Source organism: Lygodium microphyllum, chromosome 2 (genome assembly GCF_053477565.2).
Source record: "Lygodium microphyllum isolate KBCC chromosome 2, Lygodium_microphyllum_v1.1.10, whole genome shotgun sequence".
Classification (NCBI taxonomy): domain Eukaryota; kingdom Viridiplantae; phylum Streptophyta; class Polypodiopsida; order Schizaeales; family Lygodiaceae; genus Lygodium; species Lygodium microphyllum.
Genome location: NC_141136.1, coordinates 145564660 through 145592499, shown reverse-complemented (window position 1 = coordinate 145592499; position 27840 = coordinate 145564660).

Here is a 27840-nt window from a genome sequence, read left to right as displayed (position 1 = left end):
CATTTTTTAAAAAAATTGTGACAAAAACTAGATCTATTAGATTCTTCTCTAGTTAATAAGGAAATAAATTCATGCAACGCATATCATGAATAAAGAGCCTCAAGAAAAAAGACATTTGATTTTATCAAACAAGAAGGAGATAATGAATTTGTTAGAAATAGTGAAAGGTATTAATTAATATGATCATGAAGATGGATGATAACCTAATGTGGGAGATATGGTCTTCCTAGTGCAAGATGGGTCACCATAATTGTTTGACCTATTTTTATTAATCTACAGACTTGGATCTTAGTGGGACCTTACCCTAAGGGAAGAAATATATTGTAGAATGGTGCTATAGAACTTTGTTCCTCAAAACTTCCCATTTAATCCAAATTATTAGAATGAATGTTGAGGATAGGAAATGGCATCTACATATTTCTCCATCTATATCAATTCAACAGATGATATTGAGTATGATTTATGGAAGTTGTATAGGGCAAAAGGACTTTGCATAGCTTAAATTTATTTCTTCCACAAGGGCTAGAAAATTTTCATGGTGTACAAAGATGGCGAAAGAATGACCATTAACTAGTGGCTCTACCATACAGTCACCAAAATTATCCAACCAAGTTAGGTTATTATAACTCTTAGATATCAGGAGGCAATAACTACAAGGCCAAGCATCTTCCCAAATTACTTAGTATATATTTAGGGCTTAATATCTTGAGTGAAACCCCTCCTTATTTCACAATCTTTGTATACGATCATTTCATGGTTAACTACTGTATATCTAGCTTGTAATATCACCACTTTCCAGAGGACATATAAACTCCCTTTTGATGAAGATATTAGCTTCTCTTATGTAGCCAGTTGTGCAAGATTATGTGAATATACAACTTCCTTTTTTTGAACGATTTCTTCATGCTTGCAATAGTACAATGTTAGACTAAAAAAAGAGAGTTAACATGTATAATGAAACTCTTGCTTATAAAGAAATTTTTAACATTATGATCTTATAAACATCTAATTCTTTAAATATGTTACTAGTGATTATTTTAATAAAAACTATATCACGGTACAATATATGAACATTCTTTCACATTCCTTTGATTGGAATACCCTTAGTGGCTATTCTAGCTATCATTCACCTATCTGATGAGAAAGAGAGAAAATTCCTACTCGAACAAGTCAAGGTACTTAAGTTTAATAGGGAAGGAATGAAGTTGGATTAAGAAGATGGATGATTACTTCTCCGCTACTATCCAAAAAATCAAGCAATGATCACATGGTTGAGGCTTATAGGAGAAGCACAATTGTGGTGGAGATAATGGTGTAATGATAAGGCTATCTCTAAGACTACTATGACATGAAGCCAAATCAAGGCAATAGTCCAAAGTAGATTCTTATCTCCTATATATCAAACTCTCAAGGTTAACATGTTCTTTAACCTCAAGTAGCAGGGGGACTACCTCTTGAAGGATATTATTCTTATTCTGTCACACTACAAAAGTATACATCCCACATATACATGAGCCAATAGGTGGTGCATTTTTGTCAAGGATTGAACCCACCTCAAAATGGAAAATCGGAGGCAATGAGGCTGGTTGACCTAAAAGATGCTTTGATGAAAGCACAACCACTAATGGCTACTCTTCCAAGGCAATACGACAGGTTCAACAAGTTTCCTTATGCCAAAAGAACTTGAGTAAACTACCAATAGGGAAATTCAAATTAGATCTGTAATGTGCCCGCTCCTCAAATCGCAGGACACGTCTTAGCAGTCCATCAAGAGATATATCTAGAAGACGCCGCCCGGCACTCCCAAGGAATGACACGAGGTTTGCCAACTAGAGTCTCTCGAGTCTGCCCCACAACTGCCCCGCAACGGAACTTATCGGGCCGTTCCCATTAGGATCGACCGACCTGAAGTCCGGGTTCCTGGTCAACATTTTCTAAGTTCATAGACCAACTTTTTCCTAACATTTCTTTTGAGGAAAGCTCTCGGCTAACCGAGACCACCCTTTCGTAGGATAGACCCATTGGTCACATCCACCACGCTTCCCTCAGGGGTTGTTTTAGTTATCTAATTACCTACCACGTTATGTTTGACACATAAAAGCAGCTTCCTTAATTAACCCATTAGTCACAGGTTCCTTTACGTAATTTAGGGCACAGACACGAAGACAAGATAAAACAAGATCAAACACTTCCTTAACTTATCTTTAGATTAATTTTTGTCTCCCACCTATAGAGGAGAATTAAGTGTTCCTTTTTGCCTCCGCAGAAAAAACCTTCCGTCTCCCAGCAACAAAATCGGAAGGTTTATCCTACCAAGATTCTATCTTGTAACTAGTATCAGGGCCTTGAGATCCCATCTCGAGTTACGTAGAACACTTGTGTAGGGCCCGGAGGCATTGGGATTTATGGCCAGAGTCCCCACCTGGCAGTCAAGCGTCCTCCTATGCCAAGTAATTTCCACTGAGAGACCTCTCGTAGCGGGTTCAGTCCACATTCCCAGCGCAGATTCACAACCCCCTTGGTTAGGGTTTAGCAGTGCGCCGGGTGTAGCTAGTGCCATTCTTCCTTAATTATCCCTTTAGAAAATCAATCACAGCTGAAGCAACCAGCTTAAAAACAATTACTAGGGAAAACATCCCTTTTGTTTCCATGGCAATCAGTCATCTCAGACCTGGCCATGCAATCATCAATCACACCCCACTTGGGTTAACATCCAAAACCACATTAACAAATAGTTGAGTGCACAACCTCTTGCTTCAAGGCATCGCAATCACATTGCATGCACAATCAGAATTTAACTTGGATGTATCAAAATACTTGCTCAAGGGATTTACAACTTTTTCAAACAACCAAGCATAACTTGGGTCAACAATCCATTTAGGGTTAGGTCACCAGCTTCAATTAAGCTAGAAGCGTATCCATTTGTGATAGTCCACAACAAGATCGATAAAACAATTCATAGGAAATTATACTTATTCCTAATGCACTAGATCTCATGAAGTTCTAGGTTTCTATCCATCGGAAACTATCATTTCATGTGTTTCTTTTAGTCATGATCACGAAGCATGATTTCTAAATGACTGTTCATGCACTAAACTGGTTTAAAAGCTATTATTTTATGTGAAGTATTGCAAAAACCTTATCATTTTATGTGTGTAAAAGCTATCATTTCATGGATATAAACTTATGCGAACTCCATACTCTATCATTTCGCGCATGCAACCTAGTGCCTAAGGCTCGTCCGTGTTCCATGCACGCAGCTAACCCCTTCATTTATTTCACAAGAAATAAAACTTAATTAATTACAAAGCTTAAAGAACCTGGGTTTGATATGTGATCGTAGGGGCATTCGTCACTTTGGTCGCTCTGCTTGCCTCTCCCGCATTATCGGCACCAACGGTAGCTTTGGCACCTATGCTTCCCGCGACTTTCTTCTTGGGAGCCATTTGCCCCGTGGAGATTAGACAGTCTAGACCTCAATGGATTTTAGGATGATAGGCTCGGGTAGGAAGGTTCTCCAAGAGACTAGCTTCACGAACACAACTCCTCGAGGCTACACACCAACCCTCACTCCCTCTCTTTCTTTCTCTCTCTCTCTCTCTCCTCCTCCTTTTCCTCTTCTTTTCTCTCCCTCCTCTTCCTCTTCTACTCCTTTCTTTCTTCTTCTCCTTCTTCTCTTCTTCTTCTCGCTCTCCTTCTCTTCTTCTCTCCCTCTCCTCTTTCCCTTCTCTCTCTCCTTCTTCTTCTCTCCTTCTCCTTCTCTCCCTCTTCTTCCCTTGTCTCTCCCATTCCTTCTTCCTCTCTCCTTCTCCTTCTCCTTCTCTCCCACTTCTTCTCTTCTCTCTCCCACTCCTTCTTCTCTTCTTTCCCTCTTCTTCCCTTCTCTCTCCCACTCCTTCTTCTTCTCTCCTTCTCCCTCTCTCCCTCTTCATCTCTTCTCTCCCTCTTCTTCCCTTCTCTCTCCCACTCCTTCCTCTCTCCTTTTCCTCCTTCACTTCTTCTCTCCTTCTCCTTTCTTTACTTCTTCTCTTCTTCCCTCCTTCTCTCTCACCTTCCCTTCTTCTCTCCTTCCCTCCTCCTCTCCCTCTCTTCACATTTTTCACAGGGGAGAGCGCTGTTGTTGAAATGAATGAGGGGGGGTGCTGATCAGCGTCCGGACGCCAGGGAGAAGGGCCGCCTGTGCTGCAATGGAGGGGGCGCAATGTCTCTGACCAGGGGGGGACTGTTTATACCAGGAGGGGGGAAGGCTTTATAAGGGGGGGGAGTTCCTATGGAGGGTTAGTATGGGGTTACGGGGGAGGGGATGACACATTACAAGATCCATATAAATCTTGACCATACTCCCTAAAACTGTAGCAACAATAATAAGAACAAGAATAGGAATTAGAACAATTAGCCATGTTGTTTTAAATGCAACCAACTATACCACTTTCACGCTCAATGTCCCAACTAGGAAATGAACACCTATGTTAATCCTACTCGTGATTCTCCTAGGGAAGGAAAATTTAATAATCGAGGATGAGAACATGGGGCAAGGCATGGACCTAGCTAGACAAGGAGCATGGAAAGGTATGGAGATCAACCAAGGGTTTGACAAGGAGCATTGCAAGGAGTAGGGCATGGAATTGAAACTTGTATTTATGCTATTGCAAGTGATGAACTCAATATGTCTCTCAATGAAAAAGTCAAAAGAGGGTTTATTTATACTTCAATCAACAACTAGAGAGTTGGGTGGTTGTTTATTATAATCCAAATTTATAATATTCTCGCCTATCGACTGTCCAAGCATGTTTTAGCGGTCCATCAAGAAACGATTCTAGGAGTCGCCACCCGGCACTCCCATGGAATGTTTTGGGGTTTATGGCCTAGGGTTTTCTGAGTCTGCCTCGCCAACGGAATGTCCACGGCTGAACCTACTAGGATCGATCTGAAATCTGGGTTCCTAGTAGACAAAGTCTCCTAGCATCGAGTTTCGGACATCCTACTTTACACAGAGATACCCAATCCAAAGTAGATCCATAGGACACTTGGTTCAAACAGAATGGGAAACGAGAGGGATGCGCCACTCAACCTCTCTACCCGTAGGGCATAGTCCCATTCCGGTCCCTTAAACAGCATGAATCAGGCTCTAATTTAACAATACCTAAAGTCAACCAGGCGATAAATCCTTGTGAGAAGCCTCCCAGTTCTCTAGGACCACTCTGTTGTAGGATGGACCCGTCGGGGACTCCATCCACCTACTTCCCTTGATAGCTTTAGTTTTCTAATTAGGTCCTACCACATTTATGTGTGACATTTAAAATTAGCTTCATTAATTAATCCTTTTAGGGCATAAGATTTGTTTGCGTAATTTATAACACAGACACAAAAACAAAACAAGTAGTCCTTTTGACAAACAAGTTCCTTAACTTATCTTCAAGTTAATCTTTGTCTCCTACCCATACAGGAGAATTATGTATCCCTTCTGTCCAACAAAAGTACCTAGTCCAAATCACATGGTGCCAAAATTTCCATCCTTTATCTAGAATAGGATCTTCCAATGCCTCCAGACGTTGTCTACAACTCGGTTTCGGACTCCGCAAGGGGTTTCCAGAGCTCCATTGACCCGAAGTGAACTAGGAGCGAGACACACTTTCCGTGGTTGGCCTTTTCACCACTTGACCATTGGCCTATGAATTGAGGAGTGCCCTCTTGAGGTAATCCACGGTGCGATCTTGGAGATGATCCGCTTGTGCAAATATCCTTCCTTATTAACCAAATTAAGAATGAAGCATAATCAAGGAAATCAGCCCTAATATCATATTCTAGGAAACCATTCCTTTATTCCCATGGAAACTTGTCATTACAGACCCCTGCCATGCATTTTCCATCAACACAAGCCTTGGAATATTTATCCAAATCACAATATAACAATCAGTTGATTGTAAAAAATCATTTAGGGTGTTATTCAATCAATCCAACAAACTAATTGTATTTTTCCCAAACAATACAAGAATGGACGTGATAATAATTCCATTGCATATTTGCTCTCCCCTTGGGGTCAAAGAGTGATTCTGTGCAAAATTTACTTAATAATTGCATGCACAATTCTTAATGTTATTCTTTTTATGATTATGCTATTCATAACCCCTGATTGATTGCTCTATCAAAACGAATAAGCCATATGCAACTAAGTGCAATTAACTTTTCTTAATACATGCACTTTGCAAACTCCATCTTTCAAATCTGTGTGAAGAGACCATCCCTTCCCATGACCTATTCTCATCCATCATAGTATGGAGCATAATGTATCTCATACGAGAATCAAAACAAGCATCTATGAATTTGGAAATACATTACTCCTGTACCGCAATTGGATTGACAATGATGCCTTCACCCGAAGCTTCATTGCTGGATGTAGGATTGCCATCCACACGTGACATCCTTCACTTGGAGGCCATCGTCCGCAAGTAGACTCAACTGATTAAGAAGGCAGAATAGACTCAAGATGGGAGCGGGTAAGAGAAGATGGCTAAGTCGAGGATCGAGATAGAGGGGAATTGAGCTAACTCTCTCTCCCTTGCAGCCTCTCGAGGTAAATCTCTCTCTCTAAATCTCTTGGAGGGGTATCCTCCTCTCTACCTCTCTCTCATAGCCTTTTGGAGTCTCCTTATACTCTCTTGTGCCTCCCCATTCCTCATATTTATAATGAATTAGAGAGGAGGGGATAAGGCTAAGAACAAGAGTGGAGGGGCTCTTAGAAGACTCAATGATCTGATGCTCAGATCATAAATTTGATAGATGCATTGACTCCAAAAGGAGAGTAAAACCCCAAGACTCTTGCTTGAAAGATCTCAATTCACTTCTTCTTTTCTCTGCTTGAAGTGATGTCTACTGCCTGTAGATTGTGATCGCAGCACACAATTTTGCCAGTCAATTCTCTTTATTTTTTCTTTTTATAATATCTCCAAAACTAACTAAAATATCATGTAACGTTGTCGTCGTGTTAAGGGTTGAAGGTCTACCATTGGGGCTTTAGTGCAGAATAGGAGTTTAGGATTCAAAGTTCAAGAAGGGGAAATAGATTAGGGTTTAATAAGATCTGGGATTTAGAAATGATTTAGGTATGGAAGAGAATTCAAGCTTTTCCTCTATGTATTTAGCATACATGAACAGAAGAAATAACTCTATCTTGATAACATCAAATGCCTCTGGATACATACATCATATCATAAAGGACATTTTCAGATTCTCAGTTCAATTATGAATATCAAATGCAAGTTCTAATGGCTTTTATTTCGAGTACATGGATGGATTTCAACCCTTTGGAACAAGTATTATGTTGATAGACCCAAATGCATTCAAGATTTGGGCCAATGATACATGAAATGAATTGAAGAAGCATAATTTTAGCTTCAGCCCTGTTTTAAAACAAAAAATTCCAGCCCATAATCAAGCTCAAAATGAGTGCATAAACTCATGAAGAAGCTCCTCTAATCATAAATGAACAAAGTCTTGATGAAAAGAGGTCATTTCCTTCCATTACAACCACATAAATCTCTTGTTTGCTCATAAAAATGGACCATAACAGTGGGCTGCCCTGTTTATGACTCGTTATTTTAGCCCATAAGAGCACATATACCTTCAAAATCCTCACCCTTTGCTTGCCCCAAAGTCACTCAAGTATTGGGGTACAAGTGGCTTGATTGGACCAAGAATGAGGTAGAAAAAATGAGAGAAGTCGTGCATAAGAGCAGGCTGAATACATTTCTTCTCAAATTTCCCTCTTTTATAGATTGTTTTAACATGCATTTTTGTCAGATCAAATGGGCAGAGAAGTGGAGCTCTCACCATGATTACACCTTCAGTTTATGGGCCTGTTGATCTTCAGTTTGCATGCTCCAAATCATGCACCATAGCTCCAACTCTCTCCAGTTGTGCCTCAGACTGTGGAGCCCACATTTTGCACCGAAAAATGCAGGCTGCTCCCTGCTTAGGCCCTGGTCACTTTTTTACCTACCTAGGTCACTTGCTGGCCACTTAAGTTTATTACTTTAGGTCCCATGTGAATCTTGTGGACTTTTGGCAACTTTTGGTATTTTTCTTGAGTTTTGACCATATATTTGCACCTGAATTAATGTGATTTATCCTGTAGACTGTCAATTACTTCCAGTTGACCAGGTTGTAGGTTCCCATAAACTTATTTTTCATTAATTTACATGGTATAAGTGAAAATTATATGCTAAATACAAAAGAACTTGTGTAACTAAGTTGGTTATTGGATAACAATGTCTGAATTTTGTATGCAAATTCCTCATATAACTTCCAGTGAAGCTCTTTTGTGTTCATAAGAATCCCATGTTTTATGTTATGAACAGTAAACTCTTTGACATTCACCCCCTCCTAACCTGCACATCCTCTGCCATGTGCCATTTCATAATATTACAGGTCAAGGAGAGTCTTCTTCTGATATTTCTTCATCTTCATTCTCTAAGTCTTTTTCTTCTTGCATATCTTCAAGTAGAGGGCTCATATCTAAGTCATCAAGTTTATAAGTTGAAGATTCTCTTCGTTTGAAGAGTTTGATTCGTTTCTCGGCTATTGGAATCTTAATCATGGTCCCATCCATTTCAGCCAAAGAGTAAGTAGCATTATTATGTACTACTTTTACAACATATGGTCCAAACCATCACTTGGCTAACTTCCTATGAGCAATATATTGATTGTCCAGGCTGCTATCATAGACAAGAACCCAATCATTCTCTTGAATAGCTCTTGGTCGAAGTCGATGATGCTTATCAAACCTCTTCTTATTCTTTATTCTTGCTGTTTTCAGCCTTTCAATGGCTGTTTTGACATCTTTTGGCCTTCTTTCGAGTTGCCTTATGTGCAAAGACAGCAACTCTTCTCTATTCATGCCTTCCTCCCAAGGTAAGATACTCCATGTGACAATGGATTCCTCAATAGGCATAACAAGTGGCTGTCCATATATAAGTTCAGCTGGCATATATCCTGTTACTGCACTATGGGTAGTTCTATCAGCCCATAATGCGAATGGTAGCATTTTAGGCCATTCCCTCATCTTTCCTTTGCATGATTCTGCTAAAGCTTTAAGAATTGGTTGATGACCTCTTTCACTCTTACCATTGCCTTCAGGGTTGTAGGCTGAAGTAAGAGATAGCTTAATTCCCAATTGAGAAAAGAAATGGCGAGCCTCATCAGCATCCAATTTTCCTCTATCAGCAGTTACTTTAGCAACACATCCATACCTGCAAAATACTTCTTCAAGTAAAAATCTACAAACAGCATGAGTGGACTTTGATGTCAAGGCTTTTCCTTCCACTTGATTTGTGAGATCTTCTCTAGCAAGTACTAGATATCTCATGTTCCAAATTCCTATAGGCATGGTTACTAAATCAATAACCCATCTATAGTGAATGGATAAAGGATAGGTAGGCTGAAGCCCATCTCTATGCTTTACCATAGAGTACATTTGACAAACATGACAAGACTCAACAAAATGCTCAATGTCTTTATACATGTTTTGCCACCTAAATTTCTCTTTTATTTTGGCAAAAGTGCCCCATATGCCTCTATGACCAGCCAATAGGCTTTCATGAAATTCTTGCATGACCTGTCTTTGTGTCTTTTTGTCTCCTAAGACATGAACATGCACCCTTCCTTTCTTTTTTGCATGCCTCCAAAGGTAACCATCTTCAAGAAAAAAACCATAAGCTTTTCTCTTAATTCTCTTGAACTCTTCATTAGTCCAATCTTCCTTCTTTGTCATAGTGCTCAAAAATTGGCCAATTTTTAGCCAATCATCTGCATAATATTCTTCTTTAAAGTGTGAACAAACCATAACATCACATTGAACATGCTGTTTACTAGCTGTCCATTGTCCTTCTTTGGTTGTTTCATCCTTCCTTGCTGATGTAAAATTTATTTTAGCAGTTAAACCTGTTGTACTTGCTGTAATTTTTGTTGTGCATGCATTTTTGACTGTTGAATCAACATTAGATTCAGCTATACTTGTTGTTTTCAGATTTGTACCTGCATTTACAGCATCATCTACAAACTCTGATTCTTCTTCATCCATCATTTCTTCTTTATCCCTATATCTGGCACGCGAAAGAATGTCAACAACTGGATTATCTCTACCTGCAATATGTTTGAAATCAGGATTTAAGGATTTAATATAGGCTATCCATCTTAGCATGGCTATGTCGGGAGTGGAACAGTTGGCGATCATGCCCAAGAGTGGAAGGCAATATGTTTCAACTATAACGTGTGCGCCCATGAAGTACTCCCTGCCACATTTTAATGCAGTTACTACTCCCCAAAGTTCTCTTTTAATTTGAGCATACCTTCTTTGTCGTTCATTATGAACCTTCGCTCCAAAGCGGATTGCATATCTGTTGCCTTCAAGGTCGTCTTGACCAACTACCCATCCTATTCCAATAGGACTTGTGTCCACTGTGAGTATAATGGGTTGTCCATTAGAGTACTTAGCCCTCTTTAAAGTGGGGGCTAAAATCAGCATTTTCTTGAGTTTTCGAATAGCCTGAGTGTGTTCTTTTTCCCATATAAACCTTTGGCCCTTTCTTCGAAGCTGATAAAGACTTTTAGCAACATGGGCAAAATGTGGTATCCAAATAAGGTAGAAGACACATGCACCAAGAAGTCTTTTCACTTTTTAAACATTTGTACATTCTTCTTGCATTTTGCTAATAGCATCTATTTTGGATGGAGAAGGCTTTCGGCCATATGGACCACACATATGTTCGACCACAAGGACTTCTTCGACTCCAAAAACAGATTTAGCTCCAGAAAGAGTAAGATGGACTTCTTGTAATTTAGACACGATTTGAGCACAATCATTAATATGATCAGAAACAAACTTTCGACATCCAAGTTCGTTGAGTTCTTCATTTTTCTCATGAACTTCACATCCTTTGATTGGAACATCATCAAGAAAAGGAAGAGTCAATTGAGGAATATAATCCCTCAATACTTTATGCATAGCATTCATCATGTGAGCTACTGAATTCGTATCCCCTTGAGGTAGAGTACACATGCGGACTAGGCCAAGAGGCGTCTTCATTGTGGTAATGTCACGGCTTTCCAAAGCAAGCTGAAATTGGTCATAGCCTGAATATAAATCTCCCATAGAATAGATTTCCCTACATACAAAAGCTTCACCAAACTCATCAACAATTGGCCCTGATCCTAATAGTGACTTTATTGACAGGTTGTAAATCTTGAATGAATCGCAAAGATTCATTCTTCTTAGGTGCGGTAAACCATCGGTTGGAATATGGAGCTGAAGATGGCTCCAATATTTGCATTTTTATCTTTTCATTTAGAAGTTCCAATAACTTAGGCAAATGAGCCCTTGGAACGAGAATTGGTTTAAGATTCCAAGGAACATGTGGGACCGTAAAACTCACCATTGGTGTCACAATGCTTGGATCCACATAGCCAATTTCATGTGGCTGAAATGAAAAGGCTTTACCATGATTCTTTAACATCTGCATGAAGATTTACTTTTCAGCCACAGCAAGAGGAAAGAGTCTTCACCAAGTTTTAGCTTTTGTAGACTTTCTGCTGTAAATTGGTGACCAATATCTTTAGGATCACGAAGGCTTGGCTGTTTGGATACCCTTTCTGCCAGTCCTTCGCTTTCAGGCGGTAGAGGAGTAGCTACCGGCTTGACCTTTTTATCAACTGTTTTATACTTTGTTTCTACTCTTACTTCATCCTTGGTTGACTATCCAAAAGCTTCATAATCTGCAAATTCTTGAATTATGTCATACATATCCAATGTACATACCTGTATGGACTGATTTTCAGCTTGATTTTCTGCATGAATGGCTGTATAAATTTCAGCCATTGTATCATTATAATTCAACCCATAAAATAGTCCTGAAATTTCTTCATCTTTAGGTAAAACATTAATTTGCTTCAGCTTTTGCTCCATATGACACAAATACTTTCTTTCAGCCTTGTTCATGGCTGAAAACTATTTAGAACAGCCCACACCATTGGCTGAAGAAACCTGCAAATCATCTTTTGGCCTTGCCTCCATCATATGTGGAGGCAATTTTTTGTGACATGATGCACTGCCATAGCCTTCACTTATAACAGCGCTACCCGAAAACCCTTAAATTCTCAGGCATTAGGAGGAATAGGATGATCTCTCAATCGATCCCTATTTCGGTGGTGATTAACACAGACGGTTAGGAATTGGACAGCTTTATCATTATCCTTGCTTCTTATCCGAGCATATGATGAACCATCATCAAGAGCCTTTGTCTCTAAACAAGACTCGGAAATAAATGGTTGTCCAAGAATGATATGATAGCTACAAGAATCTTGAACAAAGAAATGAAATTCATCTTTTACATTAGCAATAGTAACTTGTACATAAGGACATGTTGCATGAAGATCGCCAGAAGAGTTATTGGCTGCCTTCATGCACCAACCTGGGTCCACATCAATGGGCCATCAGCCATTCTCATAGAGACTTCTTGACATAACATTAATTTCTGAACCATGATCTATAAGGGCAATGCATGGAGTTTCTTTTTCACCAATTTTAACAATAGTTTCAGTAGTCGCCCTTGCCCAATGGGTACGGGAGTAGTGACTACTAGGAATAAAGTGAGCTTCACTTTCTTCTTGCATGTTGTGAAGAAGAGTTTCTTTCTTACGCATGGGCTGCACTTTAGATTGAGAAGTCCCCACCATAATGGCTTCTTCAGTTTCTGCTTCATAAATGTCTTCATCTTTGGGTTCTATAGCTGCAATCAATTCTTTGATTGCCTCCAATCGAATCCCTTGATTTTTTAGCTTCTCTTCATCTTGCAAATACACATGAAGTACTTGCAAAAAAGCATGTACAGATTCTTCAGTTTCCTCACCAACATATTGTCTTTTTCATTTAATTACATCAATTATTACATCATGAAATCCTCGTTTTGCAATACCAAGAATTTCACCTAATGTAAATTCAATTCTACTTCCAAGAATCCTTTCTTCTAGGATTCCTTTAAGATCCGTTTCAGTCTCTATGTCAGACTGCAACTTGTAACTGGGATGTTTGCTTTTTCTTTTTCCTTCTCTCTTCTTTGCTTGAGGGGCATCTCCCATGTCAAAATCTGGCGGTGGTGGATTTTCAGCAGCCTTCTGTTGGTCTGGTTTACTTCTTGTTATGCGTTTAGTTGGTCCTGAAGAAGAAGGACCGGCAGCATCTTCTTCTCTTTCCTTCTATCATGGCTTCTTGATTATTAATTTCAGCTAACCGGGCAAAAGCTGAAAATCAATCCACAGGCTTAGACCAACCAGCTCTTCCTCGAATACATTGGCTCGCAGTGGTTAAATCATCTTTAGTTGCCTTGCCTTGCTCCATGCATTCCAAGGCCTGCGTCCACACTTTAGATTTTGCATTAGTTTTACATGCTTTAACAATTTCATTAGTTGGCTCAATTTGTAGCCCATAAGTTGCAGCATCAACAACTGCATAGGCCGTTCTTGTTGCCAGATCCTCCAATGTTTTCTTCATGCCACCGTTGCCGAAGTTTGGCTCAAGAGGAAGCCCGGTTTCGGTTGCATTAATTTTACCATCCTTCCAAAAGACTAATTTTTGTACTTCAGCTTCGCGAAATGCACCGCACTCCCTCTTGTCATGCTGAAGGCTATCACACCAAATACAGTGTCTTTTGAAGCCTTCTCGTACAAGCCTTTGGGCAGTTGACCGACCCCTTTCTTCTACTTTTACATCAAGCCTTTCCACTTTAGAATTAATCTTCGTTAGATTAAGATGGAGATCTTGCATGCTTTTAATTAGCTCGTCCATGACATCCTTCTTTGGAGATGGAATAGCAGAATTTCTTAGTTGCTCGGCCATAGAGACAAGAGGTCAAGAAACTGGGACAGGCTCCTTCATAGATTCAGTTGCTACAGGGGTTGATCCCCATCTTAGGCACAATCGCTCTCTTCGAGCAATCATATTAACTGCTTCAGTGACATCACTCCAAGCAGACTTCAATCCCGTCTCAGAGTCAAGGTCTTCAAGTCGATCAGTTAATTTCTCTTGAAGAGAAGAATCTGCAGCCTTTAGAAATAATTCAATCTTTTGACTTTCCATACCTTGTTGATCGTCAGGATCTAGTTGGGCAAATTTTCTTTCAAATTCTCGATGAAGAGCAATGGCGGTTAGACCCTTATTGGGTCTTTCGACCCATTCGATGAATAATATCTTTGTCATAAGGCCAGAATCTTCAAGGAAAAATTCTTCTCGAAGAGCCTTCTTGAACACAGTCCATCCTGCATCTTTTTGGAAAAGACCATGAATTCGGTCTTGGAGACCATGCACAGCCAGACGGGCAAAATAACAACTCCAGGCATGTTGAGGGACTCCAAAGAAGACCATCTTGTCAGTATAAAGGCGGATAAAAGAGGATACATTTTACCCATTAAATTGCTTGAGCTCTTGTCCAACTGCTTCTAAGGCTTTAATGGCACCAGTATCAATCCGCTCTTCTTCTTATCTCCGTTGTTGTTGCAATTGCAACTCCTACTGAAATTGCAATTGTTGTTGTTGGCTTTCTTCCATTAGACGAACCAACTGTTGCAAGGCATATCCTCCCGAACTTGTTGATTCTCCCATTGGACTTCTTCTTCCGCAGCGGACCTTCACGTCGGGTTCATCACTATTGTCGTGTTAAGGGTTGAAGGTCTACCACCGAGGCTTTAGTGCAGAAGAGGAGTTTAGGATTCAAAGTTCAGGAAGGGGAAATAGATTGGGGTTTAATAAGATCCAGGATTTAGAAATGATTTAGGTATGGAAGAGAATTCAAGCTTTTCCTCTATGTATTTAGCATACATGAATAGAAGAAATAACTCTATCTTGATAACATCAAATGCCTCTGGATACATACATCATATCATAAAGGATATTTTCAGATTCTCAGTTCAATTATGAATATCAAATGCAAGTTCTAATGGCTTTTATTTCAAGTACATAGATGGATTTCAACCCTTTGGAACAAGTATTATGTTGATAGACTCAAATGCATTCAAGATTTGGGCCAATGATACATGAAATGAATTGAAGAAGCATAATTTTAGCTTCAGCCCTGTTTTAAAACAAAAAATTCCAGCCCATAATCAAGCTCAAAATGAGTGCATAAACTCATGAAGAAGCTCCTCTAATCATAAATGAACAAAGTCTTGATGAAAAGAGGTCATTTCCTTCCATTACAACCACATAAATCTCTTGTTTGCTCATAAAAATGGACCATAACAATGGGTTGCCCTGTTTATGACTGGTTATTTCAGCCCATAACAGCCCATATCCCTTCAAAATCCTCACCCTTTGCTTGCCCCAAAGTCACTTAAGTACTGGGGTACAAGTCGGGCTTCATTGGACCAAGAATGAGGTAGACAAAATGAGACAAGTCGTGCATAAGAGCAAGCTGAATACATTTCTTCTCAAATTTCTCTCTTTTATAGACTATTTTAACATGCATTTTCGTCAAACCAAATGGGCAGAGAAGTGGAGCTCTCATCATGATTACACATTCAGTTTATGGGCCTGTTGATCTTCAGTTTGCATGCTCCAAATCATGCACCATAGCTCCAGCTCTCTCCAGTTGTGCCTCAGACTATGCAGCCTGCATTTTGCGCTGAAAAATGCGGGCTGCTCCCTGCTCAGGTCCTAGTCACTTTTTGACCTACCCAGGTCACTTGCTGCTCACTTAAGTTTATTACTTCAGGTCCCATGTGAACCTAGTGGACTTTTGGCAACTTTTGGCATTTTTCTTGAGTTTTGACCATATTTTTGCACCTCAATTAATGTGATTTATCATGCAGACTATCAATTACTTCCAGTTGACCAGGTTGTAGGTTCCCATAGACTTATTTTTCATCAATTTACATGGTATAACTGAAAATTATATGCTAAATACAAAAGAACTTGTGTAACTAAGTTGGTTATTGGATAACAATGTCTGAATTTTGTATGCAAATTCCTCATATGACTTCTAGTGAAGCTCTTCTATGTTCATAAGAATCCCATGTTTTATATTATGAATAGTAAACTCTTTGACAACATATCCACTTATTCCCTTCAGGACACAGCTTAGCAGTCCATTGGAAAGGAGGTCTAGAAAGCTCCTCCCGGCACTCCCATGGAATGTCACGGGGTTTGCGATGTAGGACTTCATGCATCTACCATGTAGCGAAAGTATTTTGGCCGTTCCCACTTAGGACCGGCCTGAATCAGGGTTTTCCCTAATGGTCATTTCCTAAACGGCAACTAGCGTCAAACCTCGAGCGAACTACTTTACGCATAAATGCCAGGGCCGAAGCGGATTCACGCTGCACTTGGTTCAAGGAGAATGGGAAACGAGAGGGATACAAAGCTCGACCTCTCTGCCATAAGGCATAGCCCCATTCCGTTCCCCTAAAACAGCGTAAACCGGGATTATTATAACCTAGAGTCTAGGTCAGCGCCCTTGCTATTCATTTCCTTTGAACGATCTTCTTGCTATCCATTATGATTGAGAAAAGTTCTTGGCCAACCAGGACCACCCATCCGTAGGACGGACCCATGGCCACATCACCGCACTTTGCTCAAGTTGTTTTAGTTATCTAATTACCTACCACATTTAGTTGGACATGTATCAAGCATTTTTCTCAATTAGCCCGTTAGGCACTGGTTCCTTCGTGTAATCTTAGCACTTGACATAGAAAAACAGTGTCAAATAAGTTCATTTTCAACTAAATATCATATTTATCTTTGGAATACATTTATAAAGTCCAGCTCGTAGGCTTATCCATAATCCGCCCGAGGGCTATCCAGCAATCCACAGGGATTACTAATCCAAGATTCCACCCGTAGACTAGTATGCAGGCCTTGAGATCCAATCCCAAGTCACGTTGGCCTCTTGTGCAGGGCCTAGAAGGTGAGGTATTTACGGTGAGAGCCCCTCTGGCACCCAAGCGTCCTCTTGCTCCAAGTAGTGCTCAATGGAGAGACCTCACGCGGTGGGTTCGATCCACCTTCCCGGTGCGGCTAACAACCCCCTTGGTTAGGGTCACGTAGACAGTCGAGGGTAACTGAGGCTGCCACTCCCTTCATGCCTTCAACCTGAAGCATTAGATATCTTTTCATCCTTTAGTTCCTTGTGCAAAAAAATCAAGCAGTGTTCTCTAAACTGTTACAAGCTCAATCATATCCAGTGGTCATTATTTGTCCAACTGCTAAGGAGTGAATCCTTCTCTCCGAATGCATCTAGCACTCTATCCAGGATCAATTGCGACTTGGCAAGATCCCCAAGGGTTTTTTTGTAAACCCATTATGCCCTTGGGTTAGGACCGTACCCTTTTATCCCAACTTAACCAATACCTTAAGTTCTATTAACAGAAAATATGTTGCTCCAAATTATTGATTGGTCCTTGGTGCCCAAGCAAATATCTAATTCCCTTATCTTGGTTAGCTTTCCCAAGAGAGGTGCTATAACACGATGACTACTCATCCTCTTGCAAGATAAACTTGCATAAGAATTTGCCAATCTCATTCTGAGGAATTGGCCGTTCTCTTGTGATCAAACCACAAGATCATGCGACTCTGCAATTTGTTGCACAAGTGTTGCATCTAATCCATGGGACTCTTTTACCCATCGAACGGTGTCTTCTAATCACGGTTCATGATTAGATAGGAAACAGGGTTAGGGTGTCTTCATATCCAATCTGTTCATGATTGCAGTGGGCCGACATTATCGGTTCTAGGGTTCCATCTCAAACCGAGTTTCATCTTTTTAGCGAGTGATCCTTAGGGTAGAAACCCTAGATTGTTTTTTGCAAGTATGTCTTATTGTTCCTACATTCCGTGAATGTGGGCAAGTATTTAGGGTATGAGAGTTTCAACTTGGCAATAAGTGCGACTAGGTCACCTCCTCAACGTGCTAAATCCTAGTTAGCACTTGGGATATGTTGCATTGATTTCACCATTCCTAAAGCAAGCCCTTTGTGGTTTAGGTGTTTAGGGTAAAACAATGTACTTGTCTCTTCCTAAAGATATTGTCTTGGTCAAAGAGAACAAAAACTAGTTGCACTACGAATCCATACATGATTCATTGCCTACGTATGATTAGATTTACAACCCTTATCTTTTCTGGTTAAGATCAAAGCGTATGTTAAGTTATGGCATAAATTCCATTGATGCATTCATGGTTCATGTCGCTAACCTTTTAGGGTTTATGTTAAAGCGAATCATGCAGCCTTTTCCTAATTTCATTTCTGAATGAATTATTCGTATGCTGAATGAGCATTACACAACCTTTCGTAGCTACTTATGTAATTGATTGAGATCTATGCCAACTGACTAGAGTTTAATCTACTTCATGCAGCCCTAGAATCATTTCCATACCTTGCAAATTCCTACGGTTGTTAGCAATCTTCTTTAATGAATCCTTGCGAAGAAAGAGATGTCTACTAATGCAACATGCAATTGCATAATCGAAGTGTACAACAATAATTTTCACTTTGTAAAGGATCTAAATTCGTTACTTTGCAATGCATAAAAACAACTTGCTAAGAATGCATAGATATCTTATGTCCTTCTTTCATTCGTTTCTTTGAAAAATACAAATGACCGATTCTTTGATTGTGAGTTATTTCCTTTAAAAAGCCAAAAGTGCATCCTAATTCCATAAATTATCCATGCACAATTTGAATATTTCGACGTAAACCAAAATTAGGAAGAAAACCTAGACTTGTGGATTCGGTGAAATATCCACATGAATGTTAGGAGATGATCCTCCTGCGGGTTGCGCTTTGTGCCTTTTTAGGGGCCATCGTGAACTCGACCTTCTTGCCTTGGCCACAGACTTATGATCTTGGCCCGTCTCCCTTGTACGCGCACAGTTCCTTTTGAGATTCGACTTCCTTGACTGATGCACCATCTTGCGGAATTGGGCTTTGGAAGGCCTTATAGGCTTCCACCTCGAAGCTCGGAGGAAAGAGAACTTTAGGAGGGCTCAATGGGAGAGCCCTTAAACTCAGCAAAGAGTTTGGGCTTGTGACAGGTACAATGGGAAAGGCTTTAAATTCCAGTTATAATGGGCTTATGTAAGTCCACAGGAAGGACTTTACAACCGTCAAAATGGCTTTTGGGGAATGTAAGGGAAAGGGGACTTGGAAATTCCGGATATAATAGGGCCTTCATGAAAAGGGATACAATGGATTTGAAAGACTTGTGTGGAAAGGGTTTTAAAAGGAAACCCAGGGGTTTTAAATGAACTTGTGTGTGGATTGTAATGGGAGGCTTTAAAAGGAAACTCGGGGGTTAAAAGGCTTTGTGGAAATGCTATGGAATGGGGCTTAAAAACCTAGCTAATGTGAGCTTTATGGGGAATGTAAGGGGGGAAAAGGGTGCTTAAATCTTGGGGGCTTTAAAAAAACACTTGGGAAGGGGGCTTATGAAAGCCCATAGGAAGGGGGGTTTAAATGGCTTTAGAGAACTTGTGGGGGAGAAATCCACGGGAAGGGGATCTAAATGGACTTGGGTGGAGCCCCATAGGAATGGGGGCTTGGAGGAGGCCCTTATAGGCTTTCAAGAAGCTTCCAGGAAGCTTCTGGGGCGTGGTGAAACCACATGGTAGAGTAAGGCGGCCAAATTCGCAAGCTGGCGACATCCGGCTCCAGTCGGCGGCTTCACGGCCCCCAAGCGGCAGCTCTCTTCTATTAGTTTCACGACCCCCTCAGCTCCCCTCCTCACACAATCGCGGCAGCCTGTCAATCATAGATGTTCTTCACGTCTCCCTCCTCACACACAATTTCCTCAGCGTTTACTCCATCTTCACCCCATAGAGGATGGTATTTATAGGAAGGGGGGGTAAGGCCTCCCTCCCCCACATGGTGCCCCACATGTAGTCTCCTTTTCCACCTCACGAGTTCCCATTATAGCCTCATCCTATTCCCTTAGCCACGCTTCGGCTGAGGGGAAGAGGATTAAAATAATTTGCAGTAAATATAACATTTTCCTCTTGACCTCCTCCCAAGAGGAGGTTCACATGATGATATGCGGGTTTTTTAGTCCTTAGTCTCGATTGGCCAATGGAGAGTATACCATTGAAAGACCGCACAGTCCATAACTTCAATGTCGGAATTGTCATTGCATGAGACTCACGTAGCTCGTAATATTTTTCAATAGAAATATTACATTCTCTCCCCCTTGGAGGAATTGAGATGTCCTGATCTCGAGATAAATTGGGGATATTAATGGTTGAGAGTGCTTCCATCTATCCAAGTGGCATGCTCCTCAGGATAATCTTTCCATTGGACAAGGCATTCTCTCAAGGTTCTAGATCTCAGTTGTCTCTCTTTAACATCTAAGATCCTGTCAGGCCCCGTAGCTCAAGGACTCCTTGGCTAGGCATTACAAATTGTTGGTCATCAAGTACATGGTTAGGATTAGGTACATACTTCTTCAATAGACTAATATGGAATACATTATGAACCTTTAGATTCTCAGGGAGTTGGAGTCTATAAGCATTAGGTCCTAGGCACTTGAGGATCTTGTATGGTCCACAATACCTTGGACTTAGCTTCTTGCAATCTTCTAAGGATAGGGAATGATGACCAGGAAATCAGTGCAAATAAAGGCACAAAAATGTGCTCAACATAGAAACATCCTTTGCAAATTAACACTTTGCTTTTGTACTCCTTTGTCAAATTTCAAATATGAAGCAATGTAAAATGTGTAGTCCAAAAGAGACACACTATAAAATATTCCTAGGAAAAGGAAAGGTCAAACCCTTTTGTCTCATGCTAAAAATTGAAGGGTCTTTAGACCTTAGCCAATGTATGCAAATTTGAATTTCATAATTCAAGAAAGGAAAAGGAGGTGGTTGCAGTCGTGGGATTTGGGGAGGTGGGAGGTTGAGGTGGTTACACCCTCTCTCTTCCTTTATCTTCTCCTCTCACGATTCATTTCTCCTCTCTCATTTTGGCACAACTCTCATCTTTCTTGTTCTTGTTTCCCTCTCTTGTGCTTTCATTGCAAGATCTCATGGAGAGTGAGGAAGAGGAAGAGGGTGAGGATGGAAGAATTTCTCAATTTCTTGTGTGCCTTCCTCTTGTGTGTTTTGAGAGCATGGTTTTTGGTGAGAAGAAGAAGAGGTTTCTTGCAGGTTTTGTGTCCAGCAATGTATTTGCAGCCTCTACCTAGCCGGTTCGTGGTTCATATTTGTGCCGTGGCAGGGTGCTCTTCATTTGGTGCACTGGCCGGGAAAGAGGTGGTTATGAAGCCCGCAAGGAGACATACTCTAAAATATGAAGAGCTTGAATGAGAAAGGTTGGATTCTTAAAGGGAAGATGTGGTTGCAGAAATCGATGAAGGATAAGTTGAAGAAAAGAAAAATGGAGCAGTGTTGAGGACTGAGTCCCCCATCCAGTTCATCAAGCATCATTTCCTTCTTCCATGACGGCATGCTGAAGCCCCATCCATCCAGTCTCCCTACCCATTGCAATTTCCACCCTCCTCGAATTCTGCCCAACACAACGCCCCCAACAACTTCCACTTCCTCTCCGTGTTTCAGGTCCCCCGCCGCCTATTCCTTTTCTGCTTCAACTTCCGCACACTCTGCCCGTCCCTTCCCTTTATGTCCTCCACGATGTCCCTCATCACCTCACGGCTCCCCGTACTGCTCATTCTCCTCCACGATTGGTGGAAGGCCTACGCTTCCTGGCGGGAAGAGGGACAAGGATGATGCAAATAACACAGCCATTGCTCTACGAGAAGCTCAAGAGGAGATTGGTTTGGATCCAGTCTCCCCCATTCCTTTCGGCGCAGAAGAAACCAGTACACCCAGCACTCTCAATTGCTTGGCTCAATGGAGGGCAGGACCAGCGTCGCCTGGCTTCATCGCATCCACGTTCATACTTCCTCCATCCTCCTCATCGCAGTGCCACGCATCCACCACACGAGTCCAGCACGTCCTCCAATCCTTCATGACATGGCAGAATTAGTGAACCAGTTTTCAAGGCTGATGGCATTTCATATCTCATCCTTATCCTCAGGCTATAACAGAACGATCAATTTAAAAAAAAACAATTTAATTATCATCCATCCCTTTAAAATCTAGTTCATATGCTTGACTTTAACCCTCCTTGTATGCCTTTCGTTACCAAGAATCCCCATGCCCCTCAAACCACACACGTATATCTATGTTTTATTTTCTTTTCAGTTTTCGAGTTTTATTCTTAATAAAACCTTCCTTCTTGAATTTTCTAAAAAAATAACATAAATCGGGTGGGAGAACTCTATTTTAAAATCCTTCATAAGGGTGTGCTTACATGTAATATCTTTTTCGGGTTTTCTTCATGAGCTTTATAGTGTGGTTATCTTCCATTCTAACTTGAGTGTGACCTTGTTCTTGTTTGCAAATTGTTGAAGAGCCCTATCTTATGGGTTTTGTTTGTGGTTTTAATTGTGTTATTTTCAACCTAGGCTTCAAGGTCCTAGTTGTGATTCTATTTTGTGTGTTATTTCCCTCCAAATCCAATGGCAATTCAAAGAAGATTCAAGAAAAGAAATGAAGACTGAAGACTAATGATGAAGATGAAGATTTGTCCAAGCTGATCGTGGTTCTTCTTCAAGTTTGTTCGCGGGGACGCTTCACACTTAAGCATGGGAGGAATGATGACCAGGAAATCAGTGCAAATAAAGGCACAAAAATGTGCTCAACATAGAAACATCCTTTGCAAATTAACACTTTGCTTTTGTACTCCTTTGTCAAATTTCAAATATGAAGCAATGTAAAATGTGTAGTCCAAAAGAGACACACTATAAAATATTCCTAGGAAAAGGAAAGGTCAAACCCTTTTGTCTCATGCTAAAAATTGAAGGGTCTTTAGACCTTAGCCAATGTATGCAAATTTGAATTTCATAATTCAAGAAAGGAAAAGGAGGTGGTTGCAGTCGTGGGATTTGGGGAGGTGGGAGGTTGAGGTGGTTACACCCTCTCTCTTCCTTTATCTTCTCCTCTCACGATTCATTTCTCCTCTCTCATTTTGGCACAACTCTCATCTTTCTTGTTCTTGTTTCCCTCTCTTGTGCTTTCATTGCAAGATCTCATGGAGAGTGAGGAAGAGGAAGAGGGTGAGGATGGAAGAATTTCTCAATTTCTTGTGTGCCTTCCTCTTTTGTGTTTTGAGAGCATGGTTTTTGGTGAGAAGAAGAAGAGGTTTCTTGCAGGTTTTGTGTCCAGCAATGTATTTGCAGCCTCTACCTAGCCGGTTCGTGGTTCATATTTGTGCCGTGGCAGGGTGCTCTTCAGGGAACTCTTCTTTGGGAGTACATGAATGAAGACCTTGTCTCCTTCCTCGAAAGTTCTATCTTGATGCTTCAAATCTACGTATGCCTTCTGTCTATCCTTGGCAGCTTGGAAGTCCTATCTTATTGACTTTACTTACTTGGTCATCCATCTCTTCCAACATCTACCTCGAAGCTTCAATCCTCAAGGTTGGATTTGAGAATTTTAGGGGACTTCGATAGTCATGACCATACAATGCTTGAAAAGGGGTCATATGAATGCTTTGTTGGTAAGAAGCATTGTAGGCAAATTCAACCAAAGGCAAGTATTGAATCCACCTTTTTGGTTCATGACGGCAGTGTGCCCTTAGCATATCCTCGATGACTTGATTGACTCGCTCCTTTTGGCCATCAGTTTGGGGATGGTAAGCTATGCTAAAATAGATTTGAGTCCCAATGGATTCAAAGATAGCTCTCGAGAAATGTGATGTGAAGAGAGAATCACAATCACTAATGATTCATCTGGGTAGCCCATGTAGCTTGAATATCTTCTTGATAAACAACCTTGCAATGTCTCAGGCTTTATAGTTTGTCTTTACTAGAATAAGGTGTGCAACCTTAGTAAACATGTCAACCATAACCATGATGGAGTTGTATCCTCCCTGAACTTGGGGTAGGCAACCAAACAAAGTCCATACTGATGAATTCCCATTTCATTTGGGGAATATCAAGTGGTTGTAACTTTCCTAGCATTTTGACATGTTCGGCTTTGATACGTTGATAAGACAAACACTTACTAGTGACATATTTGAGAACGTCACCTTTAAGCCTCTCCTAATAGTAGCTCTTTCTAACTACATTGAGAGTCTTGAAATAGCCAGGATGTCCTGAGAAAGGGGAATCATGAGCTTCCCACAATATCTTCTGCTTAAGTGACTGGCTTGCCGGTATATATAACCTCGTTCTATAGTAGACAAGTCCACTATTGATAGAGAATTCATGATGCTTAGCCTATAGATTTTGGTCTTGGTCCTTGATAGGGATCTCCCTTAGCATATTTTGATAGGCTGGATCATGGGATGCTTCCTCTCTAGCTAGCTCAAGTATTGGGTTGTTTGGCATGGAAACCTTTGTGGCTAGAGATCTAGCTGTTGATGGGTTTTGCAAGATTAGAGAATTAAGGAATGCCTTGCGGCTGAGTGCATCGGCAACTACATTCTCCTTTCCAGGTCAATATTTGATTTCCAAATCATACTCCTCTAGCACTTCAATCCACCAATGTTGCCTCATGTTAAGCTCATTCTAGGTAAAGATCCACTTGAGACTTTTATGATCAATCACTAGAGAAAACTTGTTACCGAATAGGTAGTGTCTCCAAAGCTTTAGAGCATGGATGATAGCTAATAGTTCTAGATCATGGGTAGCATAATTCTTGTCATGGCTCTTGAGTTTCCTTGAAGAGTATGCTACAGGGTGACCTTCCTGCATGAGCACACATCCTAAGGCAAGCGTGCTAGCATCAGTTACTATCTCGAACTCCTTACTACGGTCTAGAAGTTCTATGATAGGTGTTGATACCAAACTTTGCTTCAATCTATCAAAGCTGGTTTTTTCGACAGTTGACCATGCAATGGATGTTTGCTTCTTCAGTAGATCCATGAGAGGTACTGCTATCAAAGCGTAGCTTTTGATGAAGAGCCTATACCATCCTGTCAATCCAAGAAAACTATGTATTTCTTTGACAGTTGTTGGTATTGGCCATTCTAGAACATCTCTGACTTTGGTCGCGGATCCATTGAGATTCCTTCTGCTAAAATGATGAATCCCAGATATTCAATCTAACACTTGAAGAATGCACATTTCTTGAACTTAGCATACAGCTTGTGTGCTCTCATTGTCTCAAGGACCATCCAAAGTTGGGGTTCATGATCTTCTTCCTGTTTGGAATAGACTAAAGTGTCGTCGAAGAAGATGAGTATGAAGTCATCAAGATATGGCCTAAAGATATCCTGCATTAACGTGTTGAAGGTGGCAGGCACATTCGCAAGCCCAAATGACATAACTAGAAAGTCAAAGTTTCCATATCTTGTGTTAAAGGCCATCTTTGGGATATCTTCTTCCTTGATCCTTTTGACAATCAATCTTGGAGAAGATCTTCGCACCCTAAAGAAAGTACTGGAGCTCCCTAGGGTGAACTGCTAGGACAGATGTAGCCATATTCTAGCAGTTGCTTGAGTTGTTCTTTTAGCCCAATTGCTTTCAGTATGGACATTCTATAAGGTCTCTTTGCAATTGGTGTAGCTCCCGACACTAGCTTGATCTCATGATCCACTTCTCTAGGAGGCGGGAGTTCTGTTAACTCTTCAAGAAATACGTTTGCGTATTTCTTTAGCCATGAAGCTTCTTCACTAGACTCCTCCTTTTGATCTAACTTTTTGAGCTTAATCAAGTAGACAGGTAGTCTCTTTCTAACTCCCTTTATAATACGAGATGCTTTGGCGGCTTCCGAGCCTCACCTTGAGTTGTGACCAATTCCCCTTCAGAGTTTCGAAAGGAAACTTGGCCCTTTCCACAATGAATGTGGGTGTCATTAGGTTTAAGCCAATCCATTCCGAGTAGACACTCATGTATACCTAGGTTCATAACTCTGAATTTGACCGAAGTCTTCTTTCCTCCCAGAAAGAATTCCACCTTAGCAGTTTGCATGGTACAAGTGACCTCAAGACCATTTGCTAATTCCATAAGCGAGGTAGGTGCTTCTACTGTGGCTATTCCTAATCTTCTTACACAAGCTCGTGAGATAAAGGAATGTGTACTGCGACAATCAATCAAGGTCTTGAAACCTTTACCTTGAGAATCCAATGGCGTCTGAATCACCGAAATTCGACCCTTTCTTGTGAAGAGCGGCATGGACTATCGCCCTTTCAAACTCTGCTTCCATGGTCGGATCTTCTTCTTCGCACATTTCCCTGTTGGCAACACAGGCAGTTCTTCCTCTGCCTCTGGTAACGGTTCCCTGGCCACGGCCAGTTCCTTGGAAAGGTGCTTGGCGAAGTCCACTTCCAAGCTTGGGACATTGCCTCTTGAAATGACCGGGCTCGTTGCAGTGGAAACAATAGAGGTTTTGGCCATTGCTTTGAGTAAGGACAAAGTTGTTGATATTATTAGTCCTTGCCTTCTTTCTTTGTCCCCGATTTTGACCTTGAACTCTCTTTATTTGAGGCCTATATGCCCCTCGGTTTGGGTCATTATAAGACCAAGTTTTGTTGCCTCTTGGCCTAGCCTGCACCTCCTAAATTATAGGTGCAGCTCGAATGAGTGCGTCCTGTAGATCTGATGGGCGCATAGATTCGAGACGGGTATTCACTAGTGGGTTTAAACCAGCACAAAATTTTGACACCTATTGTGTCATGTCCATCTCTGGTGCATACTTAAGAAGTGAGACAAATTTAGAGTAGTATGCATCAAGAGTGAGTCCTAGCTATTTCAACTTGTAGAACTCATTCAGTTTCTGCGTGTGATACGCAGGTGGCAAGTATCTTCCTTGCACAGATTTCTTCAGCTTTTCCCAAGTAACGGATCCTTCCGCGATCCCTTGATCTTGTTGAGAATCAGCAATCACACTCACTAAAACAGCCTCTTTGTATGGAGCTTCAGGGTCAAGGATATGCAGGCTAACCTATCCCATATGCACAATGGTGCCTATTGCAGTTTCCTACTTTCCTATAAAGCATTGTACTTGCTTCCTTTTCTAAATAGCAATGATAGTACTCTTTTCTTTTTAGTGAAGTCTCAATGTCATTGTCCACATACACAAGATTGTGTTTATGAGTCCAAGTTTCAATCTTGGAACCTAATTCACTTGTGTAACAAACAGTGTCTTTGTCTCCTCCATCATGAGTCCACACTTCTCCTTTCATCCTCCATAGCTTCCGGTTTTGCCTTGCTCTAGATCCCGCATTTCTCACATGGTATCAAAGCTTGGAATCGTTCGGTTGTTCTTCAATCTTCTTAGGTCCTTCCCCTCCTTGATTTGATGCTGGGTCAATGGATTAGAGTGACAGAGGCTTGGGTTGAGTGTCAGGAGAAAGAAAAAACTGAGAAAAAAAACTTGAGAAATTTTGGCTATGGTGGAATTAGGGTTTCTGAGACAGGGGCGTGGTTTTTTCAACATTGCAGGAGCTATACTTGATCATTTTCAAAAAATTTTACATGCCTAGGAAGCTGACTTCATGGGCTATCAAAGCCCCATGATAATCGTCAAGATCGTGGACTGTATGCAGCACGCAGGCAACTCGAACAAATTCGGCGCAGTTTAGGACAGATTTTCGCGATTTTCACAATGCTGGAGTCAAGGCGCAGTAATATAGTCGATTTTCGTACCAGGATGAAGCGCCTTGAGTAGAGGAACAACTCCCTAGAAGAAATCGTGGGTAAGATGGCTTGTAGAGTAAGATATAGAAGCTCCAAGTGCTGTATGTCCTGTCTGGCTATGGCAGACACAGAGCAGAGATTGACAGTTTAAGCAATGCTGAGCT